Source organism: Oryctolagus cuniculus, chromosome 5 (genome assembly GCF_964237555.1).
Source record: "Oryctolagus cuniculus chromosome 5, mOryCun1.1, whole genome shotgun sequence".
NCBI classification, from domain to species: domain Eukaryota; kingdom Metazoa; phylum Chordata; class Mammalia; order Lagomorpha; family Leporidae; genus Oryctolagus; species Oryctolagus cuniculus.
This window is the reverse complement of record NC_091436.1, coordinates 128,321,235-128,344,735: the sequence shown is the minus strand read 5'-3', so window position 1 is coordinate 128,344,735 and position 23,501 is coordinate 128,321,235. Positions and strand designations below refer to the sequence as shown.

Here is a 23,501-nt window from a genome sequence, read left to right as displayed (position 1 = left end):
TGTTTCCAGGAGTGAGCTTCTGTGGGCAGGAGGGCCCCCTGACAGTGTGTGTGTGTGTGTGTGCAGGTCTGTGCAGGAGGTTGGACAGAGTCCGGTGAAGCTGCCTTGAGTCCCTGTGATTGCAATCAAGCTCAGACCCCAGCCTAGCAAACACCCAAGGCAGCAGGTCTGGCAGCCCTGCCAGACCCACACCCCGCCCCTCTCCAGTATATGGCACACCCATCCTGCCCAGAGGGGCGCCCCTCCCCCTGGCCCGTCTCTCCAGGCCCCTCTCTCCTTCAGAGCCACAAGTGCTCCAATTGGAAAGAAGTACCCAAGTACCTAACACCCGGCGTTCAAGTTCCTGGCAGAGAGCTGGGGTGCAAGTCCACGGTTCCCACAGGTGTACAGCAGAGACCGCCTCCCCACTACCTCTCCAGGAGGGAGTCCTGGAGAGCCAGCTGCCAGTCAGGATCTCCCTGCTGTTCTTCCTCCTCCTAAGTGGAACTCCTCCCTGGAGGGTGCAGAGAGCACTTGCTTTCCCTGTGGCCAGGACTTGCACCGCTGAGCGGCCCTGGACAAGTCACTAGACCTCTGAGGGCCTCAGTGCCCTCGTCAGTGAAATGGGCTGTTATTGCCTGCCAGTGTGGTGGTGCAGTAGAAGTGAAGCATTGGGTGTGGAGCCTGGAAAACAGTAAATGGCCCGGCGGGCACATGCAGCTGTGACACAGGGTGGGGTGGGAAGTCTGCATAGGCGTTCTTTGCTAAGAAGCAGTAGTTGTTGCCAGCGTGGCAGGTGCCAGGTGTGGGTGTGAGTGGCACAAAGTGTGAGCAGCCGTGTCAAGATGCCGTGTAGCTGCTTGGCACCCTCTTAGTGTCGGTACATTCTAATTCCCTTCCTTCCGGCCAAGCCAATCCTGCCATTCTTCTCACCCATTCATTCCCATTCTTAGGGTAACCAAATTCTCCCAGACATAACCACGATGCCTCCCTCTTGAGCTATGTGTGGTGGGAGTGCGGGGTGCCTCCAGGGCCCACTGTAGGCCCTATTGTCTCCGAGTCTTTGGGAAAGCACAAGTCACAGACCCCTTTCCCCACATTAATCATGCTGGTTCCTCAACACCTCCCTCCTGCCCATTGCTTTGCTGAATCTACACCCAGAAAAGGAATCCAGGGATCAGCTTTGGGGATCTGACACCCACTAAATTTGAAAGCCACTTCCTGGCCATTTCCTCTCCTTTACACTGGGCCCATGCCCTGTGCTCTTATGCTCCTCAGATAGTAACATCTTTGATTAAGGAAAAGGCCACTTCTCCCCTCACCTGGAGATCTTTGTAGGACACCCCCTGTAAGAACCCCTGAGGCTATGGGACAAGCTTCTGTGCCTGCACTTCCATCCCAGTACACCTGTATCTCCACCCCCGTACACTTGCACCTCCCCCTAGTATACTTGCACCTCCTCCAGTACACCTGCCCCCGGTACACCTGCACCTCCCCCAGTACACCTGCACCTCTCTACCAATACACCTGCACCTAGTACACCTAGCCCCTAGTACACCTGCACCTCCATCAAGTACACCTGCACCTCCCCCAAGTACACCTGCACCTCCCCAAGTACACCTGCACCTCCCCCCAGTACAGCTGCACCTGCCCAAGTACACCTGCACCTCCATCCCAGTACACCTATATCTCCACACCAGTACACCTGCACCTCACCTAGTACACCTGCACCTCCATCCCAGTACACCTATATCTCCATACCAGTAAACTGCACCTCCATCAAGTACACCTGCACCTCCCCAAGTACACCTGCACCTCCATCCCAGTACACCTATATCTCCACACCAGTACACCTGCACCTCACCTAGTACACCTGCACCTCCATCCCAGTACACCTATATCTCCATACCAGTAAACTGCACCTCCCCAAGTACACCTGCACCTCCCCAAGTACACCTGCACCTCCATCCCAGTACACCTATATCTCCACACCAGTACACCTGCACCTCACCTAGTACACCTGCACCTCCCCCAAGTACACCTGCACCTCCCCCAAGTACACCTGCACCTCCCCCAAGTACACCTGAACCTCCATCCCAGTACACCTGTATCTCTACCCCAGTACACCTGCACCTCCCCCAGTACACCTGCACCTCCCCCAGTATACCTGCACCTCCCCCAAGTACATCTGCACCTCCCCCAGTACACCTGCACCTCCCCAAGTACACCTGCACCTCCCAAGTACACCTGTGCCCCCAGTACACCTGCACCTCCATCCCAGTACACCTGCACCTCCACCCCCAGTACACCTACACCTCGCCCAGTACACCTGCACCTCCACCCCAGTACACCTGCACCTCACCAAGTACACCTGCACCTCCACCCCCAGTACACCTGCACCTCCACCCCAGTACACCTGCACCTCACCCAGTACACCTGCACCTCCACCCCCAGTACACCTGCACCTCACCCAGTACACTTCTGCCCCCAGTACACCTCTGCCCCCAGTACACCTCACCTCCACCCCAGTACATCTGCACCTCCACCCCAGTACACCTGCACCTCCACCCCAGTACACCTGCACCTCCACCCCCAGTACACCTGCACCTCACCCAGTACACCTCTGCCCCCAGTACACCTCTGCCCCCAGTACACCTCACCTCCACCCCAGTACACCTGCACCTTCACCCAGTACACCTGTGCCCCCAGTACACCTGCACCTCCCCCAGTACACCTACACCTCGCCCAGTACACCTGCACCTCCACCCCAGTACACCTGTGCCCCAGTACACCTGCACCTCACCCCGTACACCTGTGCCCCCAGTACACCTGCACCTCCATCCCAGTACACCTTCACCTCCACCCCCAGTACACCTACACCTCGCCCAGTACACCTGCACCTCACCCAGTACACCTGTGCCCCCAGTACATCTGCACCTCCATCCCAGTACCCTTTACCTCCACCCCAGTACACTTGCACCTCCCCCAGTACACCTGCACCTCCACCCCCAGTACACCTGCACCTCCATCCCGGTACACCTGCACCTCCACCTCAGTACACCTGCACCTCCCCCAGTACACCTGCACCTCCACCTCCACCTCAGTACACCTGCACCTCCCCCAGTACACCTGCACCTCCACCTCCACCTCAGTACACCTGCACCTCTACCCCAGTACACCTGCATCTGCACCTCCATCCCTTTGCATCTGAGCACTCCTCACCTGCAGTCCACCAGAGTTGGGAGCTTCTGAGTCTACCTTCCATAGTAGACTCTGCATTCCTTTAAGGGCAGTACCTCTGGGTTCCCCCAGCAGGTGGCCTGGGGTGCCACTGGAGTTCCATGTCCATAGGAAGCAGGGACATGGCCATGGTGTTCAGAGACAGGCTCAGGTGGGGGCTCACTGCTTCGAAACAAAGTCTGGGGCAGGACAGGGAGGGGGCTTCTCAGATCCCTGATGGCTTCTATTCCCCCACGCGGCAACTCCTCACCCCTTTATAACAACTACCACCTTCTTTAGCAGGCATGTGACCAGAACTTTATCAAGGAGGTACTCCTGGGAGAAGGAAGGTGGGGCAGGGGTGAGGATTCTTCTGGAATCAGAGACATGAATCTGAAGTCCTGACTCCTCACCCACCAGTTGAGCAAACCGTGGTAAGCCCCTCCCCATTACCCACTTGAGAAGCAGCAATTAGACCTTGCGAGGCCTTGGAGAGACCCCCAGATTCAAATGTGCTAAGTGAACACCAAGTGGGGGTCCTGTGATTCTTATTTCATGGAAGGAATCCTTCTGCATCCTCTCCCCTAACAGGTGCACGCTACCTAGGAAGCTCCGTGTCCAACTGCCTCTTCTCAGGGAGCCTAGCCTCCAGCTGTCTGGCTCCCACAACCAGCCCATCTGTTTGGGAGGGTTTAGAGGCAGCTGTGAGGCGCCTTCAGCCACCAGCTCCTTCCAGATCAGTGGGGTGGGAGAACCCTATTCTGAGGCCACCTCGAGCCACGATGTCTGCCCTGGGAGAAGAGGGCTCTGAGAGCTAGATCCCAAAGTTCCCATGGGTGTGAGACCAGAAACCCCAATGCCGGCCCCCCACCCCCACCTCCTAAAGCCACCGTCCGGAAAAAATAAACTATTTCCTGCAACCAGCTCCGAAACAAAGTCTGTGAGCGCACTGTGACACATGTTACATAAATAGAAGCCGCAGAGGGGAAAAGCCTGTTTTCTCTTTCATTATTTATCACTCTCTAACCATCTCCAGCTGGGTGAGTAAACAGGCGCATTGGCCCATAATGAGGAACAGACTGCTGCTGTGGGGCTGCCGAGGGGCGTGTGCAGTGAGAGTGTGCGTCTGTCTGCCCCCGGGAGAAGAGGGGGTGTCTGTGGAGGCTTCTGGGCAGCATCTGGCTCCAGAGGGCGCAGGGGTAACCACTGGGTGCCTTGCTGGGGTGGCACAGAGCAGCCAGACTGCCGCCTCCTCCCAGTGACGTTGGGGGATCAGACGTGTGAGCTGGAGGGCGGGGTGGGGGGAGCGGAGGGGAAGGGCCATGTGGGTAGGAGGGGATGAGAACCACAGGAGCTGAGTGAGTGGCTGCAAATGTGCTGGGGCTCCGAGTCTGACCTCGGCAGGGTAGCTTCCGAGCGTGGCCACTGGGCTGCAGGGAGGGGGCCATGGGAGTGTGAGAAGGGCTGTGTGTAAGACTAGGAGGCTAAGGGGGCATGTGTGAGTGATGGCACAGCCGTGTGTGAGTCTGAGACCATGGGAGGCTGTGCTCCTGGGAGTAGAGACAGGTATTTGTGATTCCATGACCGTGGGAATGTGTGGGTGTGTATCTGTGTGTCACTGTGGGAGTCCCGTGTGTGTGTGTGTGTGTGTGAAATTTTATGGTCATGGGTAGTGGTATAGGTTGAATTATGGGTCCCCTGGAAAAAAGGATATGTTGAAGTCCTAACCACCAGCATCTCAGAACATGATCTTATTTGGAAATAAAGCCACTGCAGATGTAATCAGTTGAGATGAACTTGTGTGGAGGAGGGTGGCCCTCGTGCAGTGGATGCCCATGTGAAGACACAGAGAACAGTGTGTGACAGTTCGAGGCAGAGATCGGAGCGATGCACCCCCAGGTCAAGGAACCCCTGGGGCTAGCTACCAGAAGCCAGCAACAGGTAAGGGAAGATCTTCCCCTGCTGGTCTCAGAAGGAACCTTGACCTTGGAACGTCTCATTTCCAAAACTGAGACAATTAACTTCACTTTTCAGCTACCTAGCGTGTGGTACCCAGGCCAGTCCCAGGAAACTACTTCAGGTGTATGGGCACATGTGTATCTGAACATGTTGTAAAGCCACAAGAATGTGCACATACATGTGTAGGAGATGGGTCTGCATACGGGAGTGTGTGCCCATCTCTGTGTGTGTATCAGCATACACCCCAGGGGCCAACACATCATCTTCCTGCAAAGGAAGCCAGCACCTGTCCTTCACATGCGGCTGCCTCTGTCCACTCCCAGGACCCCTCCCCAGCCTTGCGCAGCCCTGAAGGAGGCCTGGCCACAGCCTGGCCCTCAGGACATCAGGGTGCTCCGCAAGGGCCCAGGTGGGGCCAGGCTGCAGGCTGGAGGCTGTGAAATGAAAGATCTATCAGTCTTCTTGTTTGCAGTCCTCAGTGTTCCTTGTGTTTTTTGTTTGTTTATTTTTAAGATTTATTGATTTATTTAAAAGACAGAATCACAGAGAGGCAGAAGGAGAGAGAGGTCTTCCATCTGCTGGTTCACTCCCCAAATTGCTACAACAACCTGAACTGGGCCAGACTGAAGCCAGGAGCCAGGAGCTCCATCAGGGTCTCCCATGTGGATGGCAGGAGCTCAAGTGCTTGAGTCATCAGTCACTGCTTCACAGGTGCGTTAGCAGGGCGCCAGAGTAGAAGCAGAGTAGCCAGGACTCAGACCTGCATTCTGATGTGGGACACAGGTGCCCCAAGCCATCGCTTGTGTGGGGCCCTGTGTGCTCCTCAGCTTTCTTGCCTGAAGCCTGGTTTCCTCTAGCTCTGGGCCACTGTGCTCTGCATAGGAAGTTAGAAGGGAGACAGGATCTTGGAGAGGGCACTGCATTCCTGAGCACCTGTGTCGACCAGCCCCGGTCCTATAGAACACTGTGTCACAGGGCCAGGAGACCCAGCCTCCCACACTATGGTCAGCCCTGCCTCTGCCTCCCAACAAACACCACAACCATTCAATTACTCAACAAGGAGAGGCCTTGGTATGCAATCTCAGACAAGCTACTTCTCCCTGAACCTTGGTCTCCCTGTGGAAAAGGGCACAATCACCCTTGGCCTGCCTTCCTTAAAGGGATATTATCAGGGGCCCGATGAACACGAATTTGCCTAATGGAGAAATCCCTTATTAATTCCCCTACCCTGTGAATAGCTCTTCACAAAGGTGGCCTGTGTGTGTCAGTGCCATCTCTCATCAGAATTATCTGCCATCTCCTTTTCCTCTAAGGTCTGAGTGTTCCCCAAAAGGCCTATGAGGTAAAGGTTTGACCCCCCCAGTCTTATGCTAATGGTTAATGGATCAGGGGCAGAAACTTAATCCCATTAGGGTAAATGAAGATGGGCCTTTGGAATTAAGTTGTTGGGGTGGAGCCCAACAATCAGATCATGGTGATTTTTTTTTTTTTTTTTTTTGACAGGCAGAGAGAGAGAGAAGTCTTTTCCCGTTGGTTCACTCCCCAAATGGCCACCGATCCAAAGCCAGGAGCCAGGTGCTTCCTCCTGGTCTCCCATGCGGGTGCAGGGCCCAAGCACTTGGGCCATCCTCCACTGCACTCCCTGGCCACAGCAGAGAGCTGGACTGGAAGAGGGGCAACGGAGACAGAATCCGGCGCCCTGACCGGGACTAGAATCTGGGGTGCCGGCGCCACAGGCAGAGGATTAGCCTAGTGAGCCGCGGCGCCAGCCCAGATCATGGTGACTTTTTAAGGAGCATCCACTCAGACACAGGAGGTGAACAGGCTCCCTGTCTCTTCTTCCAGGTTTACCATGTGATCCTCCACGCACCGGCTCCACCACTGCCGGCCTCCAGACCCCAGAACCTGAGGTTCTGCCCAACTGTGGGCTGTGAACCTCCAAAACCATGGGCTGAAAGAAACCTCCCTCCTTCATGAGTAGCCTGTTTCAGGTATTTACAGTGTTAGAAAGCTGACTAGCACATTCCTTTAACTCTACAAAGGTTTGATTTAACTCAGGTGTCTGAAAGCTGTGGCCTGCAGACCAAGTCCTGCCTGTTTTCGAATGGTCTGTGAGCTAACAGGTGAACATTTGCCATTGACTTCATGATGGGGAGCATTAAACTTTGAACCCCACTGAAGCAAATGTTATCTTCTCCCCTAAAATTCCATCATTCTTATAACAGACCTGCAACATGAAAACACTGTCCTCAATTAATTTTCTAATTATAATTTCATTAATGAAAATTGTGGGCAGATTTATTTTCTCTTAGTACATGAACCCTATGTAATAGTCTCAATTTTGTCTCTTGGCCTGCAAAGCCCAAAACATTTACCATCTGTCCCTCTGCAGAAAGGTTTGCTGGTCTCTGCAACTGCTATTGCAGCACACAACAGCCAGAGATGACACATAGACAAATGGGCATTGCGTGTTCGGACGCAGCCTGATTTACAGAAACCCGTGGTGCGCAGGGTTTGGCCAGTATGCCAACCCCTGAAGCAGGACTCTGCAAGCGTGAGCCACTTTGGTTGGTTTGAGAAGGGCAAGTAAACCCTTAGGAGCAAATAAGCCAGTGTCTGCTGGAAAAATTCATCCAACGGCGTGGGGTGGGACATGAGTGAGTCAGGAGTTGATGGGGCTCCTTCTAAGGCTTTGGGCATGAAGCCCACACAGAGACAGGAAGGGTGAGCAATGTGGAGAATCCACGGGCATCATCTTAACCCCCTGGATTGCACCTCATCTACAGCAAGTCCCGCCTCAGTTATAGGAGCCAATCCATTCCGATTGTTAGTCAAGCCCATTTGAAGCAGGTTTTCTGATGCTTGACTGATACAGGAGTATGAGAGAAGAGTGTCTGGGGCTGGCGCTGTGGGTTAAAGCCCTGGCCTGAAGTGCCGGCATCCTATATGGGCACAGGTTCTAGTCCCAGCTGCTCTTCTTCTGATCCAGCTCTCTGCTATGGCCTGGGAAAGCAGTAGAAGATGACCCAGTCCTTAAGCCCCAGCACCCACGTGGGAGACCTGGAAGAAGCTCCTGGCTTCGAATCGGTACAGCTCCAGCCATTTTGGTCATCTGGGGAGTGAACCAGCGGATGGAAGCCCTCTCTCTCTTTCTCTACCTCAACTGTCACCCTGTCTTTCAAATAAATAAAATAAATCTTAAAAGAAAGAGAGTGTCTAATCCAGCCTGGGGCATTCAAAGAAGACTTCCAAGAGGTGCCATCTGAGCTAGGTCTTAGAGTAGGCAGTGAAAGCTAAAGAGGGAAGGTACTCCAAGCAGTGGGTGTGGTATGAGAGGAAGCTCAACCGACAAGAGCCCACTCCACCTGCCACAAGTCCCAGGGGGCAGAGCTGGGCGTGGCCAAGGATGGAATCAGAGGTTCAAGAAAGGACACCTTGGGGCCAGCGCTGGGGTGCAGTAGGTTAAACCCCTGCCTGCAGTGCCAGCATCTCATATGGGCGCCGGTTCGAGTCCCAGCTGCTCCTCTTCTGATCCAGCTCTCTGCTATGGCCTGGGGAAGCAGTGGAAGATGGCTCAAATCCTTGGGCTCCTGTACCCACATGGGAGACCCAGAAGAAGCTCCTGGCCCCTGGTTTCGGATCGGCCCAGCTCTGGCCATTGTGGTCATCTAGGGAGTGAACCAGTGGATGGAAGACCTTTCTCTATGTCTCTCCCTCTCACTGTCTATAACTCTATCTCTCAAATAAATAAAATCTTAAAAAAAAAAAAAAAAAAAGAGGACACTTTGTTCTTTGTGTCCAGGCCAAGGTGCTCGAATCAGGAATGGGTCCTGAGCAGGCCATGATAAGTTCAGCTTGGTGCTTTAGACAGAACTCTTTGACCACTGTGGAAGGTGCACTGGAGTGAGGCCGAGTAAGGGCATCAGGCTGAAGGTGCAGAGCCAGTTAGGAGGCGGAAGGTGATGAGGGTCCCAACAAACAGCAGTGAGGCTGAAGGGGAGAGAGTGGTTCTGGGAAATGCTTTGGAAGCCACATGACAGAACTCAGTGATGGGCTGGATATGAAGAGGAAGAAATAGGGAGAATCAAGGGGCAATTCCAGCTCCTAGGGTAGCCAAGGGCATCATAGTGCCACCAATAGGGAGAGATTCAGGCAGAGGGCAGCACGCATTGGATAAAGAGGATGACTTGGTTCCAGGATATGTTGCATGTGCCATTGCTGGAGGCCCACAGAGGCGGGCACAGGTTCAAGTTCCAAACCTTGAACTAGGAGGGTAGACTGGGAGCCCCCAGCTTACAGGTGGTAGTCAAAGCAGATGGGCTTGTCCAAGAGGGCAGCTAGCTTGAGAGCAAAGGATCCAGACTGAAGTTCGAAGAACACTAAGATACGACAGGGGACAGTGAAAGACAGGATGATCTCACCAAGGCACACGAAAGGGAGAAGTTCTGGAGACCGGAGGAGCCTGGCGCCCTGCCTGCAGCTCTCAACGTTTGCCTCTCCACTAGAAAGCCGCTGGCTGCCAGCACCTGCTCTTTGCCTGAGGCTTGTTTTCTGGCCTTGGAAACACCTTTGGCTCTAGCTCCGAACAAGCCGGGTGTACTTGAGAGCTCCTGAGCCTGGAAGCAGGTCTCAAACAGCGACAAGAGGGTGCTGGTAGGAGGTACTCCCTCCCTTGCTGGTGATATGCACAGCTTCACATAACTGCCAGAGTTCCCCATTGGGGTGGTGCTCCTCTTGCTCACATCTGTGAGGAAAAAAAATTATGCATGGACTAGAAAACTTTTTGCACCAAAATAAATGTGCCTTTTAATTCCATTTTTCCATAAACTTTTTGCAGTAGCTTTATATTTCTCAGATCACCTCCCAGAGAAAGTATCTGTACTTGAACCCTTGTCTTGGGATCTGCTTCTGGGAGACCCTAAACTATACAAAGATGTGTTATGAAACCTGAGAAGTCCGGGCCGGCACCGCGGCTCACTAGGCTAATCCTCTGCCTTGCGGCCCCGGCACACTGGGTTCTAGTCCTGGTCGGGGTGCCGGATTCTGTCCCGGTTGCCCCTCTTCCAGGCCAGCTCTCTGCTGTGGACAGGGAGTGCAGTGGAGGATGGCCCAAGTGCTTGGGCCCTGCACCCCATGGGAGACCAGGATAAGCACCTGGCTCCTGCCATCGGATCAGCGCGCCAGCCACGGCGGCCATTGGAAGGTGAACCAACGGCAAAGGAAGACCTTTCTCTCTGTCTGTCCACTCTGCCTATCAAAAAAATAAAAAAGAAAAGAAAAAAAAAAAAAAGAAACCTGAGAAGTAGACCATGTGCTGATGCTCCCGGTGACTTTGGTCTTTGTGGGGGGAGGGATCCAGCCATCCCTGCTGCCAGGTACCCACCTTCCTGTTCAAAAAAGAGGCAGACCAACGGCTCCAACGGCTCCCCTGGTCCCACAGTTGTCAGCAGGAGACAGCCACATCCCTAAGCTGAGCTAACTTCACCATCAAGAAATCCTCTCTCCTCCTGCTGGTGTACAATGCAAAGCTTCGGACAGCAAGAATCCTCAGCCCCCCAGCCCGCCACCTCTGGCACCGCCCCTCAGTCTTCTCCAGCATTCGCAGAGGCGTTCACTTCTTCCCATTCATCACATCTGCAGCCCGAAGGTGTCTGTTCCGCAAGTCTCTGTGACTTAGGGACTGGCCCCAACTCTTGGCCTGTGGCCCAGGAGGAGGCAGGGAGGGCTGGGTGGCTTGGAAATCCTCTCCACTTCCAGCCAGGGCACTCTTGACCTGCCCTGGCCCTCACCTCCTACCTCTCAAGGCCGGAAACCCAGAGGGAATGACCTTGACCCAGACTTCTTAAAGGGGAAGGGAAGCCATATAGTAGTGCTCTGAAGCCATCTGGTGTGTAACAGGCCAGGATATGGACGTAGGCACTCCCTTTGCCTAACTGGGGAACCAAGAATGAGGATCAGGGATATACAGGTACTTCAAAATGTTGGTGAAAATGCAATTTAAAGGGAAGTTTATTTTGGTGAAAAAGTTTTTGAAATTTTTGAAATCCATACATAAAGAGGGCTCCTTAAAAAGTTCAAGGAAGGGGCTGGTGTTATGGCCCCGCTGGTTAATCCGTCACCTGTGATGAGGGCATCCCATACAAGTGCCAGTTTGAGTCCAGACTGCTCCGTTTCCAATCCAGATCCCTGCTAATGTGCCTGGGAAAGCAGCTGAAGAAGGCACAAGGGCTTGGGCACCATCCACTCATGAGGGAGATCCAGACGGAGTTCCAGGCTCCTGGCTTTGGCCTGGTCCAGCTCTGGCTGTGGCAGCCATCTGGGGAATGAACCAGCAGATGGAAAATCTTGCTGTCTCTCCCTCTCTAATTCTTTCAAATAAATAAATAAATGATGCAAACTGTGACGAAACAAAAGAACAACAAAAACTGTGCGTGGATTTCAAAATGTGTTCGCACCAGAACAAACTTATCTTAATTCTGTTTCCACAAACTTTTTGAGCTCCTGGCATCCATATAAAAAGTACCTGGGCCGGCGCCACAGCTCACTAGGCTAATCCTCTGCCTTGCGGCGCCAGCACACCGGGTTCTAGTCCCGGTTGGGGCGCCGGATTCTGTCCCGGTTGCCCCTCTTCCAGGCCAGCTCTCTGCTGTGGCCAGGGAGTGCAGTGGAGGATGGCCCAAGTTGCTTAGGCCCTGCACCCCATGGGAGACCAGGAGAAGCACCTGGCTCCTGCCATCGGATCAGCGCAGTGTGCCGGCCACAGCGCACCGGCCACGACGGCCATTGGAGGGTGAACCAACGGCAAAGGAAGACCTTTCTCTCTCTCTCTCTCTCTCTCTCTCTCACTGTCCACTCTGCCTGTCCAAAAAAAAAAAAAAAAAAAAAAAAAAAAGTACCTGATGCACAACAGACACTCAACTGGCGGCGGCTATTCCCAGCATGCAGCTATACCTAGGCTCTGATGTTTGATTTTCCTCCTCTCACCGCACCCGCCAGAGCCAGCAACTGAGATCCCATGCCCCAGGTCTCCCAGGTCCCACTGGGCAGGAAGGCTTCCTGGCTAAGCAGAGAGTTCTGAAAATACCTTGAGCAGACAAGCGCGAATTGGAGGTGGGAGCATAGCCCACCTGGGAGGAAGAAATGGCTCCAAGAGAGTGGCGATGCCACCTTGTGCCATTTCTACCCAAGCCCCCCTGCACCCCCTGCCCTAAACTGGCCATTAATGCAGACACAGCTATTGCCTATGCTCAACACCCCCAGCTGATACCTGCAGGGCGCCACCTTGCCCTAAGGTGTCAGGCTCTTTTTGTTTTCTTAAAGATTTATTTTATTTATTTGAAAGGCAGAGTGAGTAGGGGAAAGCCAAGAGTGAGAAAGAGATCTTCCACCTGCTGGTTCATGCCTCAAACAGCTGCAACAGCTGGAGCTGGGCCATGCTGAAGCCAGGAGCCCAGGGCTCCATCCAGGACTCCTATGTGGGTTGCAGAGACCCAAGTACTTGGACCATCTTCCCTTGCTTTCCCAGGCACAATTGCAAGGTGCTGGATTGGAAGCAGAGTGCCTGGGACTTGAACCAGCGCTCCAGTATGGGATGCCGGCCTCCCATGCAGCAGCTTGACTTGCTGCTCCACCACCCCGATCCCTACCTTTGTTTTTTTAAACTTTGTTCTAGAGTATCAAATCAAGTCAACATGCATTACTGCTCACCTACTATGCAAAAGACACCAAGCTGGCTGTAATTTTGGGAAGTCCCAAAATGACTAAAATTGAGGACCCTGGTCTCAAGAGTACTATCTAGTTGGAGAAATGAGACATAAATGGGCAAGAGTTGACAGGCAACACAATGTGTTAAAAGTTACTATGTGCTTAGGACACTAAAGTTGGCCAAGAACACATTGTAACATCAATGACTCCCCCGCTAAAGAGGAAGGGGAAGAGGTAGGAGGGGCCTAAGGTGACCAAGAAGGCATACCAGGAGCCACGCAGTTTCTCCCGTGCTTCTGTGGACAAGAACACCCTAGGAGCCATAATATTCCTCACCACCTCTCTCCTCATCCTGCAGGGGGAGAAACTGGAATTAAGCCCCTCGCTTCGGGATTTCCGAAGCAGCAGCAACAGAATTGGGATTTAAACCTGAGTCCTCACAGAGGAGGTAGATGTGGGATGGCTGATGAAGGGTGAGAAGGAAAGAGCTTTTCTCCCTGCGCCTCTTTTTTTTTTTTAATCTTTTTTTTTTTCAGATTTATTTATTTGAAAGACAGAGTTAAGAGAGAGAGGTAGAGACCGAAAGAAAGGTCTTCCACCTGCTGGTTCACTCCCCAGATGACCACAACGTGTGCCAATCAGAAGCTAGGAGCCAGGAGCTTCTTCTGGGTCTCCCACACGGGTTCTGGGGCTCAAGAACTTGGGCCATCTTCTACTGCTGTCCCAGGCCATAGCAGAGAGCTGGATTGGAAGAGGAGCAGCCGGGACTAGAACTGGCGCCCATATGGGATGCCAGTGCTTCAGGCCAGGGCGTTAAACTGCTGTGCCACAGCGCTGGTGCCATCCTCCTTCACTGTGCCTCTTGTTGGCCTCTGCTCCCCCCCCCCCAAACACCCTGTGCCCACCCACCCACCCATGCCACGGATGACCAGAGTGACACAAGGGCCCAGGGAGCTGCTGGGTCTGCTCTCTTCCTGCACAGAAACCCATAAAGGAATTTCATGGGATCCAAAGGTGCTGTGTTCTAACCATGGAAAGCTGCTTACTGCCGCCAAGTTATGGTTCGTTTCCTGATCTTTAATGACTGATTTTAATCTGCCCCAAGGCCCATGCCCACCAGCCCTTGGCCAAGGCCTGCGTCTGACTGAATCCCCAGGGGTGACCACAGCGGGCAGATGAGGGGCTTCAAACATTTCCCAGGGCCCAAGCACCTGGCCAGCCTGGCACCCAAAAGGGCAGCCCAGCCCTGTGCAGGCAGCCCCTGGGACAGCGCCCCACACTACCATGGTCCTCTACTAGGGGCAATATGGTAAGCTGATCCGCCTCCCCCAGGGGCAGGAGCCCCTCCTTAAAAAAGGGTGGGGGGCCTGAAGGGCGCCTGGAAGGTTCCTGCACAGTTCATTAAGATATCAACCCCTAATGAAATATTTCTTTGTTTAAGTTGTCATTTATCTTGGGGAACAGGGGCCTTTGTGGAGAAGGAAAAGCGCACCCTCCTCCCTCCCTCCCTCTCCCATCTCCTGGCAGCCAGACAGTGGGTCTTTCTGGGTCAGATAGACTGGGAAGCTGGTGGGGAGACAGGGCTGGGGTGGAGAGAAGATTTGAGAGAGGGGTAGGGGAGAAGGGAGGGAAACTTGCCTGGGGGCGAGGGGGAGAGGGAGGGGAGAATTTGAGCAGGAGGTAAGCCCACTGCAGGGAAACCACCAGGGCTAGTCATCAGATGCCGCCTCCCTGTGTGGATCAAGGAAGCAGAGCAGCCTGGACCTGGGGGGCTAAGCTCGCCAGGAGCTCTGAGATAAATGGCCCAGAGATACACGTTCCAAACCTGTTGAGTAAAACCAACCACCACCACCCTGGAGCACACGACACCTTCCACTTCCCATGTTAAGACAGGGCAGCCATGCTGAGTATAGCTCTGGGACACCAGTCATGGCAGGCACAGCTCACATGTACAAAAGGCCTCACGTTTATCAGCAAGGAAATGTACTTTTTTTTTCTTTTTAAGCAAAAAGGTGTACATAAAAAAGCATAAAAGCCTAAGTGTGCACACTGCTCAATTATCTTTCACAGTGAACACGCCCATGTAACCCAATCCCCAATTAAAAATGAAACATTGCCAAAGCCCCCCATCACTGTCCACCTACAGCAGTCACTCCCCGGGTTCCAACACCATCAATTAATTTGACAGACTTTAAAATTTCAGGTCAGCAATATCATACTGTCTGCTTTTTTTTTTTCTTTTATGTCTGGCCTTTTTGGCCAACAGTATGTTTGTGAGCTTCCTCCTTGTTGTTACATGTGGCAATAGTTCCTTGATTCTCACTGCCAAGTACTGGCCCACGTTTGAGAATATGACTTGTTTACCTGTTCCTCTGTTGATAGCTGTTGTGAACAGTTGGCATATGTGAGTAGACAGCAGACACAGCACTCAGGCGTACGCCTTTGGTGCACGTATAGGAGTGTATGTGTAAGGATACTTCAAAAAGTTGCTGGAAAATGGAATTAAAAGGTGAGTTTATTTTGGTACAAAAAAATTAAAATCTGTGCATATAAGATGGTATTCAAACAGTTCACAGAAAATGCACATTGTGGAAAAATTGTCTAGATTTCCAAATTTTTTGCGCCAGAATAAACTCATCTTTCTTTGGAAAAAAAAGATTTTATTTATTTATTTGAGAGGTAGAGTAACAGACAGTAAGAGGGAGAGACAGACAGAAAAGTCTTCCATCTACTGGTTCACTCCCCAAATGGCTGCAACAGCTAGAGCTGGGCTAATTTGAAGCCAAGAGCTTCTTCTGGGTCTTCCACATGGATGCAGGGGTCCAGGCACTTGGGACATCCTCTGCTGCTTTCCCAGGCCATAAACAGAGAGCTGGATTGGAAGAGGAGCAGCTGACACACAAACTGGCACCCATATGGGATGCTGGTGCCATAGGTAGAGGTTTTTCCTGCTACACCTCAGCACCAGCCCCCAACTTATCTTTGAAAAATTTTACTTTTCATTTTATTTGAAAGAGAGACAAGCAGGGAGAGCGATCTCCCATCCAATGGTTCACTCTCCCCAACTACCAAAATGGCTAGGGCTGGGCCAGGCAGAAGCCAGGGGCCCAAAATTCCATGCTACTGTCTCCCAGGGTGTGTATTAGTGCAAAGTTAGAATTGGAAGCGGAGTCGGGATTCTGAACACAGGCACTCAGTGATCCAAGCAGAGTCTTCATTGCTGTGCCCCTAAACTTACTTTTGAATTCTATTTCTCACCAGTTTTTTGAAGCACTCTTTATTTAGGAAAATTGCAATATTATGCTGATGAAGTGTTTTCCTGAATAACTAAAAGTTTTTTGAGAAAAAGAGTAAGATTCAGAGCAGGCATTTGACCTAGCAGTTAAGATTCTGGTATCTCAGGGCCGCGGCTGTGGCACAGTAGGTTAATTCCTCCACCTGTGGTGCCAGCATCCTATATGGGCGCCGGTTCTAGTCCTGGCTGTTCCACTTCCGATCCAGCTTTCTGCCATGGCCTGGGAAAGGAAAGCATCAGAAGATGGCCCAAGCCCTTGGGCCCCTGCACCTGTGGGAGACCTCGAAGAAGCTCCTGGCCCCTGGTTTCGGATTGGCCCAGCTCCGGCTATTGCAGCCATTTGGGGAGTGAACCAGTGGATGGAAGACCTTTCTCTCCCTCTCACTCTCTGTAACTCTACCTCTCAAATAGTTAACAAATAAAATCTTTTTTAAAAAAAAGATTCTGGCATCTCATATCAGAGTTTCTGCTTTTTGCTTTTTGATGAAGATTTCTTTATTTGAAAGGCAGACGAGCAGAGAGATCTTTCACCCACTGCTTCACTCCTCAAATGGCCATAAGGTCCAGGTGGTCAAATAGCCAAGGCCAAAGCCAGGAAGGAGCCTGGAAGTCCATCCCGGGTTCCCACATGGCTGGCAGGGGTCTGAGCACTTAGGCCACCCTCTGATGCCTTCCCAGGCACATAGCAGGGAACTGGATTGGAAGCAAAACAGCTGGGACTTGAACTATTGTATTATTCTGACACCAGTCACTGGCAGCGACTCAAGTGGCAACTTAACCCCCTGCACCTATAGAGTGCCTGGGATTGAGTTAACAGCTCCAACCTTTTGCTAATTGTACCCTGTTTTAGGCATTTGGGGAGTGAGCCAACAAATGGGCACTCACTCTGTCTCTCCCCCCCCCCCAAAAAAAAAAAAAAAAACACAGCTTCAAGCAGTCAAATGAATGGAAGCACGCAATACCTGAGCCTAGATGTCCTGGGACTGTGGGAATAAGGAGATTAACGTTCCTCTGTACATAGTCTCCCCACCCCCTGAGCATCAGACCCTTGACCATTAGCCCACTTCATCCCACAGCAGGAAGACCTGGGGGCCAGTTCTTGCTGTGCCACCTCCTAGCTACGTCCTTGACCTCTCTGAGCCACCCTACTGCAGGCAATGAAGCAGGCAGCTATGAAGGAGCATCTCAGGATTTGCAGCTTTTGCCTCATTTTTCAGGGTGGGGGGAACGGGGCTCACAAAAGGGAACATGAGCATTTCTGGAGGGCACTTGAGCAGCACGTCGGCAGGCTGGGCATTCCGCCCGTGCTCTCATGCCGTCCTGCGGACCGCCTGTGGAGGCATGCTCCCAACACACGAGGAACCTGCGGCTCAGACATCGCGCAACTTGTCCCAGTTAGACACCGGCCAGTGCCAGCTGCCCGACTCTGGGTCCTGTGCTCTGGAGCGTGGCCTTCCTATTAGGGCCAGGCCGTGGGCCTTGCTTCCTGACCACACCTGCCCAGAATCCCATGCTGGGACCCTGCGGCTGTTCCAGATCGCTCCTCTTTGGAAACCAAGGGTGCTTCTTTCCAACCTTCTCAGAAAGAAGGGTTTTGGGCTTTTTTTTTTTTTTTAATTTGGAAGCATTTTTTCTGGATCTTTCCTTGGCCCCACTTTCTTTCCTCACTGAAGTGCTCTTGAGGTGAGGATTGGGCCTCTTTGGGCCCCTCACTATGACTCCCAGGGTGCTGGGAACGGAGACAGACTGGAGACCCACGTAAACTGAAATGGAAAGTGGCAGCATGTCTCAGGGAGTCCCCTGGAGCAGGTGAGCCCACCTGTGAGGTGTGGAGGGTGGCTGCAGGAAGGCAATGGGGCAGAGACATAGGTAGTAGGAAAATTCACCTGCAAAGAGCTGGAGAGGGCCTGGTGTTGTGGCGCAGCAGGTTAAACCACAGCCTGCATGCCTGTGCAAGTCCCCGCTGCTCCACTCCTGATCCAGCTCCCTGTGAATACCCTCAGAGAGCAGCAGAGATGGTCTAAGTGCTGGGGCCCCTGCACGCACCTGTGAGACCTGGATGGCACTCCAGACTCCTGGTTTCTGCAGCCATCTGGGGAGTGAACTAGCAGATGGAAGACCTCTCCCCCTCTGTCTCTAACTTTGCCTTTCAAATTAATAAATAAATCTCATCCCACCTCCTCTGTGCAAAAATCTCCTTTTGTATCCCAAGTCCCTAATTCTTATCCCACCTTCAGCTTTCGCTGCAGGAAGGCTAGGAAGAGAGCAAAGATGCGTGGTCATCAGCTAACTGCCCCTCCAGGCTTGGTCCAGGGCTGTCCACACACCATGCCTTCCATCAAGCTCACTCTCCACAGAACATAAATCAGATTATTCCACCAAGAGCTTCCTTTCTCCAAAAACATCCTCCTCCTACCCGTAACCTACAGCAGCAGTGCTGTATCCAGGACCCCACGAGCTAGTGCCCTGTGCTCAACCCAGGTGGCTCTCACTGTGTTGTTTAATCAGCTATGGACACCTGGACAAGTAGTGTGATCTTTTTGTGCCTCAGTTTCCTTCTCTGCAAAATGAAGATTGCAGAACGATCTACCTCATAGGGTTCCTGTGCCAATTAAATGAGCCAATCAATAGGCCTGGCATGTGGTGCCAGCTGCTCCTTTATTATTGCCACTGCTATTGCTACACAGGAAAGGACACCACGATATCCAAATAAATGGCATTTGGAGATGTCCCCCAACAATTTCACACCCAGAGATCCCAAAGGCTCCAGCTGGACCTGTCACACCTGCCCAACAGGGCAAATATGTAAGATCTGGACCTGGGCAGATAACACATTACAACTACTTCTGGCTGTTGCACCTTCCGAAAAGGGACAGGAAAAAAAAAAAAAAAAGACAGTTCTCTCTCCACAGAAGCATTGTCTGCCTGCCCGCCCCTTGCCCACTTGCCTAGGGTAACTGGGGCCAGGAGAGGCTTCGGGAGCCACTGCCTGGGCTCTCACTCCCATGCCAAGTGCCTGGGTTCAATCCTCAGCTCCTGCTCTTGATTCTAGCTTTCTGTTAACTGGGACCCTCGAAACCAGCGGGAGGCAGGCAGCGGCCATGACTTCAGTAATTAGGTTCCTGCCACCCATTTGGGAGACCTGGATTAAATTCCTGGCTCCTGCTTTGGCCCCCTGGCTATTGACGGAAGGGTGAACCCGAAGATGAGAGTTCTCTCTGCCTCCTAATAAAAAAAAATTTTTTTAAAAAAAGAGCCATTGCGTTCCTGTCCTCACTGCACAGCGGGGCCCTCCCTTGGTTACGGGGACCAGGCGTCTCTGGGCTGGGGAGCCCCCTTCACCTCGCCCGCCCAGCTCAGCTCTCACGGATGGACGGACAGTGTCTCGGGCGCGGAGGGCTGCGGGGAGGATCTATGCAGATTTCTACGGCCTCTGGGGCGTCTGCTACCAACAGAGCCCGCCCCTTTGGATCCCGGGCCTTTCCTCTCCCGGACTTCCCCCTCCCGACCCAAACACACCCCGCCGCCGCCGCCGCCGCCGCCGCCGCCTTTCCAGTCCCGGCGCAAAAGCCGCATTCTGAGACTGAATTTTGTTTACTGGCGAATGTGTCCGGGTAGTCGCCTCAACTTCGCACTTCGCTGTGCCCTTGGTCCCCTCCTGCTCTGGTTCGCAGAGCGCGTTCCGGGAAATTCCCCCTCGGTGGAGGGCGGCTGCACGGGCTAGGGGGGGGTTTACAAAAGCCCCCCGGGGCCTCCCCGCCCCCACCCAGGTTCAGAAAGCCCACCCACAGCCCCCGCGCAGTGGGGAGCAGCGGGGAGGCAGGGCAGGGCCTCCGCCCGACGCCAGCTCCGGGCTTGGGGCCCCCGGCCACTCCCCGCGCCGGGCGCAGCCCGCCGAGAACCAGTGAACCGTGTGCGAGCGGGACGTGGCCGTACCTCCAGACTCCCGGCGAAAGGGCCGGGGTTTGCAAAGGGTCCCCGCGGCACTAGTCCCGGGCCAGGCCGAACCCTCGGGATCTCAACGCCTTGCCCCCTCTTTCCGACCCGCGGCCCCGCGTCTTCAGCCCACGTCCCCAGTTTTCCCTCCCCTCAAGTTTGGTCCACGTGGTCTTCGCTCGCGCGCGGCCGGCGGTCTCGCGGGGGGAAAGCGGCTGCACCTGCTTTAGGCGAATTATGGTAGCGCTAGAAGTTGGCCTCCCCTCCCCGCGCCGCTCGCCGCTCCCTCCTCCCTAGCTCTCGGCGCGCTCCCTCCTTCCCCTCCACCCTCCTCCCGCGTCCCCGCCCGCCCCGCCCGCGCGCCGCCCGCTCGCAGCCACTCGCAGCCCGGGCTCAGTCGCAGCCCCTCGGAGTCTGGAGCCGGCCACCCCTGCGGACCGGACGGTGCGGCCGGCGGCCGGGACGGAGCCCCCGGCCCGCGAGGAGGGCGCGGCGCGGGCGGCGGCGGCGGCGCGGCGGGGAGGAGCCCGGGCCGGAACCAGGGCTGGGCCGGGGGCGGGGACGCCGGGGTCCCGGAGCTCGGGAGCCGGAGCGAGCGGACGAGCGTCGCGGGAGCACCGGGAAGGAGGAGCAGAGCCCGGGCGAGCCGAGCTGCCCACAGAGTGCGATGCCCCGGCGGGGCTGAGGCGCGCGGCGGCCAGCGCGGCGGCGGGGAGGACGCCCGAGAGCTGCGCGGCGCGGGCCGGCGCGGAGGGGCAGCCCCGGCGGGCGGCGGCGGGCCCGGCTGCGCCCCGAGCGAGCCCCATGCCCCGCGCGGGCTGACGGGCCGGAGCCCGCACGGAGCGGCCGGGCGGGACAGGTAGGTGGCGGGCCGGGCCGGCACCGGGTGGGGGCTGGGCCGGCGCCCAGACCAACTCCCTCGCTCGCGCACTCTCGCCTGCTCCTGGCTCACTTTGTGTTTGCAAACTGCCCGCCGGAGCCGCGCCGGGCGCCGGGACGAGCCGGGCCCCGGCCGGCGCACTTTGTTCCAGCCAGGGCCGGCCCCAGCGCACTGACCCCACGCAGCCGCGACACTCCGCCCCTGGCCGGGCCCCCGCGGGCCGGAGCTACGGAGGGAACAGGTGGGGGCCCCGGCGCGGCGATGGGGGCGGGGGGCGGCGGGCGGCCGGAGGCTGGAGGCCGGCGCGGGTGGGGGTGTCTGGAGTGGCTACTGAGACCCGCCCTTCCCCCAGAATCTGGGCTGCGCCCTCGTCCCTCCCCCCCGACCCGCCGGGCCGCTGGGAATGGGGTTTAGGGGGGCGCGACAGCCCCTTGCCCCGAGTCAGACAAAGACTCCTTCCCGGGCTGGACCAGCCGGGGCTGAGAAGGGAAGGCAAGTGGGCTCCCCCAACTGCATTGTGTGCGGGACACCCCGAGAGGCGTCGCAGGCAGAGGGAACCGCGGTTCGCCTGGGTCCCGCCGAGGGCGCACCTCGGAAGTGCCGGGAGCAGTGGTCTGCGTTTCCCCATCCCTCACGCTGCTCTGAGATCCAGTGGAAAAGTTCTTGGGGACCTCGGAGCGTCTGAAGGTGCTCCCTGTGATTTGGAGCCCCGCAATCGGAGGGTGGGGGGCCGTTCCCCTACTCGCCGCATTTGGGGAGAGCTTCCGCCCCACCAAGGAGGGAGCGGCCCCAGGCCGGAGGCCAGCAGGGAAGAGTGTCCCGGCGTGGCCGAGCAAGACCCCACCCCACGCCCAGGGGCTCTGGTGTCTCCCTGGGACAACCCCCCAAACGCTTCTCGGTGCCCGACGGCCATGCCGGCGGCGCTCCGCCTCGCGCTCCCCTTCAGCAGCGGCCAAACTTCCCTGGGTTGTGCCGGAGGAGAGCCCGCGGCTCTGGAGTTCGGGAGTGCCCTGAACGACCTGGGGTCCCAGCCGCGCCGGGAGAGGGCCGTGTGATTAATTTGCTAAATTCGCGGGATGCGGATTTGGAGGCAGAGGCCCTGATGGCAGCGGATTCCCTATTCTCACCCAATTGGGGCCACCTGTAAACCCACCCTGTCCCATCCCCGACCCCCTCAACTGTAGGAAAAGGGTAGGGAACTCGGAGACCTGCACCTGGGAGAGCGGCCCAGCCCGTGCCTCCCCTGCCTGGCCGCTTCCTCACTCCCCCGGCACCCGGGGAGTCTAGGCATCCTGAGGTCACTGGCATGTCCAGCGCCCCAGTAACTGGTCTCATGACCAATGGCCCGGCACCCGGAGCCGGGGAGAGGGGTGGGGGGCCCCCGAGGAGCAAACCCGGCTGCGGGGCGGCCTCTACTGTGGTGCCCGAGGAAGCCCTAGAGCGTTTTGGCCAATGCGGGTTTTTACCTGAACTTGAGCATCTTCACCGCTGGTTTTAAGCGCCCGACGGAGCCCGTCCTGGCATGGACTGTGCTGGGTCTGGAATTACCGGTCGCCGTGGCGCAGACTGAGGGCCACTTGCTGGGGTTCACCCAGGCGCCCCTTCTACCACGCAGAAAGGAGGAGAGCCGGGCTGTCAGTGCCGCCCGACGTTGAGGGAGGGTCGGATCCGTCCAGCCGCCAACCCATAAGCTCGCTCTCTGCGGAGGTGCTACTAGCAATGCTCCCTGGCGGCCAGGCCGTGCGGGGCCGCGGGTACCCAGAGCCCACAACGCTCCTGGTGGGCCGGCAGGTGGGCACAGGGACCAGAGGCCGGACTGCGACCAGGCTGCTCAGGGGGAGCTGTGAGCCTCAGACAACCTTTACCCGCCCCCGCGGAAAACCGCTGGGGAAGTCGGCAGGCTTGCTTGCTTGCCTGTGTGCGTGTGTGCGTGTGTGTGTGTGTGTGTGTGTGTGTGTGTGTGTTTAACTTGAGAAACTTTGTCTTGCTGAGGGTTCTGCGCTCTTGTGGCCTGTGGCAGGAGGGAGGGCACTACCAGGGCTGTGCTGGGGGCATCTGGGCAGCTTGCCTGCCTCCCTGCCTCCCGACGTCTGGGTATCTAAAGACTTCGCTGGGGGCTCCATGTCTGGTGCTGGTCCCACTCAGGGAGGCCAGGTGGTGTGGGAAGGAGGTGGGGCTGTGGGTGCCACCTTGCCCTGGCGCCCTAGCCCCCAGTGACCTCTGAAGCTCTCCCTCCTGGACCCTCATGCCCCTGCTTTATCCTGGTACTGGCCCTGGCACCAAGTCGGGGGATACTGTGGGAACTTTCTCTCCTGGCACTGAAGTTTGGGCCCCTGGGTGGGGTTTGTGTCTCCCAGCCATGGGTGGGTTCCCAGGAACTGGGGAACTGGGGAAGCCCTGAGCCCCGGGAGAGGAAAGGCCAGATTCTAGGCTGGAGGATGGCTGGGCGGGGCAGGCCGGGCCTGCTTCTTTCTTTGTAGGTGCCCTCCACACACACCCTGGCAAGACACCCCATCCCCCTTCCTCCGC

General features: G+C 55.7%; 1 protein-coding gene across 2 annotated transcripts in view; it reads left to right on the top strand.

The window, feature by feature from the left end:
- Positions 1 to 20,404: 20,404 nt before the first annotated feature.
- FOXP4 (forkhead box P4) overlaps positions 20,405 to 23,501 on the top strand; it is a 46,378-nt gene continuing 43,281 nt past the window's right edge. Inside the window, exon 1 of one of the 2 annotated variants that reach the window (XM_051854741.2) lies at positions 20,405 to 20,951. The gene's annotated coding sequence lies outside the window, so the exon portion shown is untranslated. The remainder of the gene's footprint in view (positions 20,952 to 23,501) is intronic. The other variant, XM_051854740.2, reaches the window with a different exon arrangement.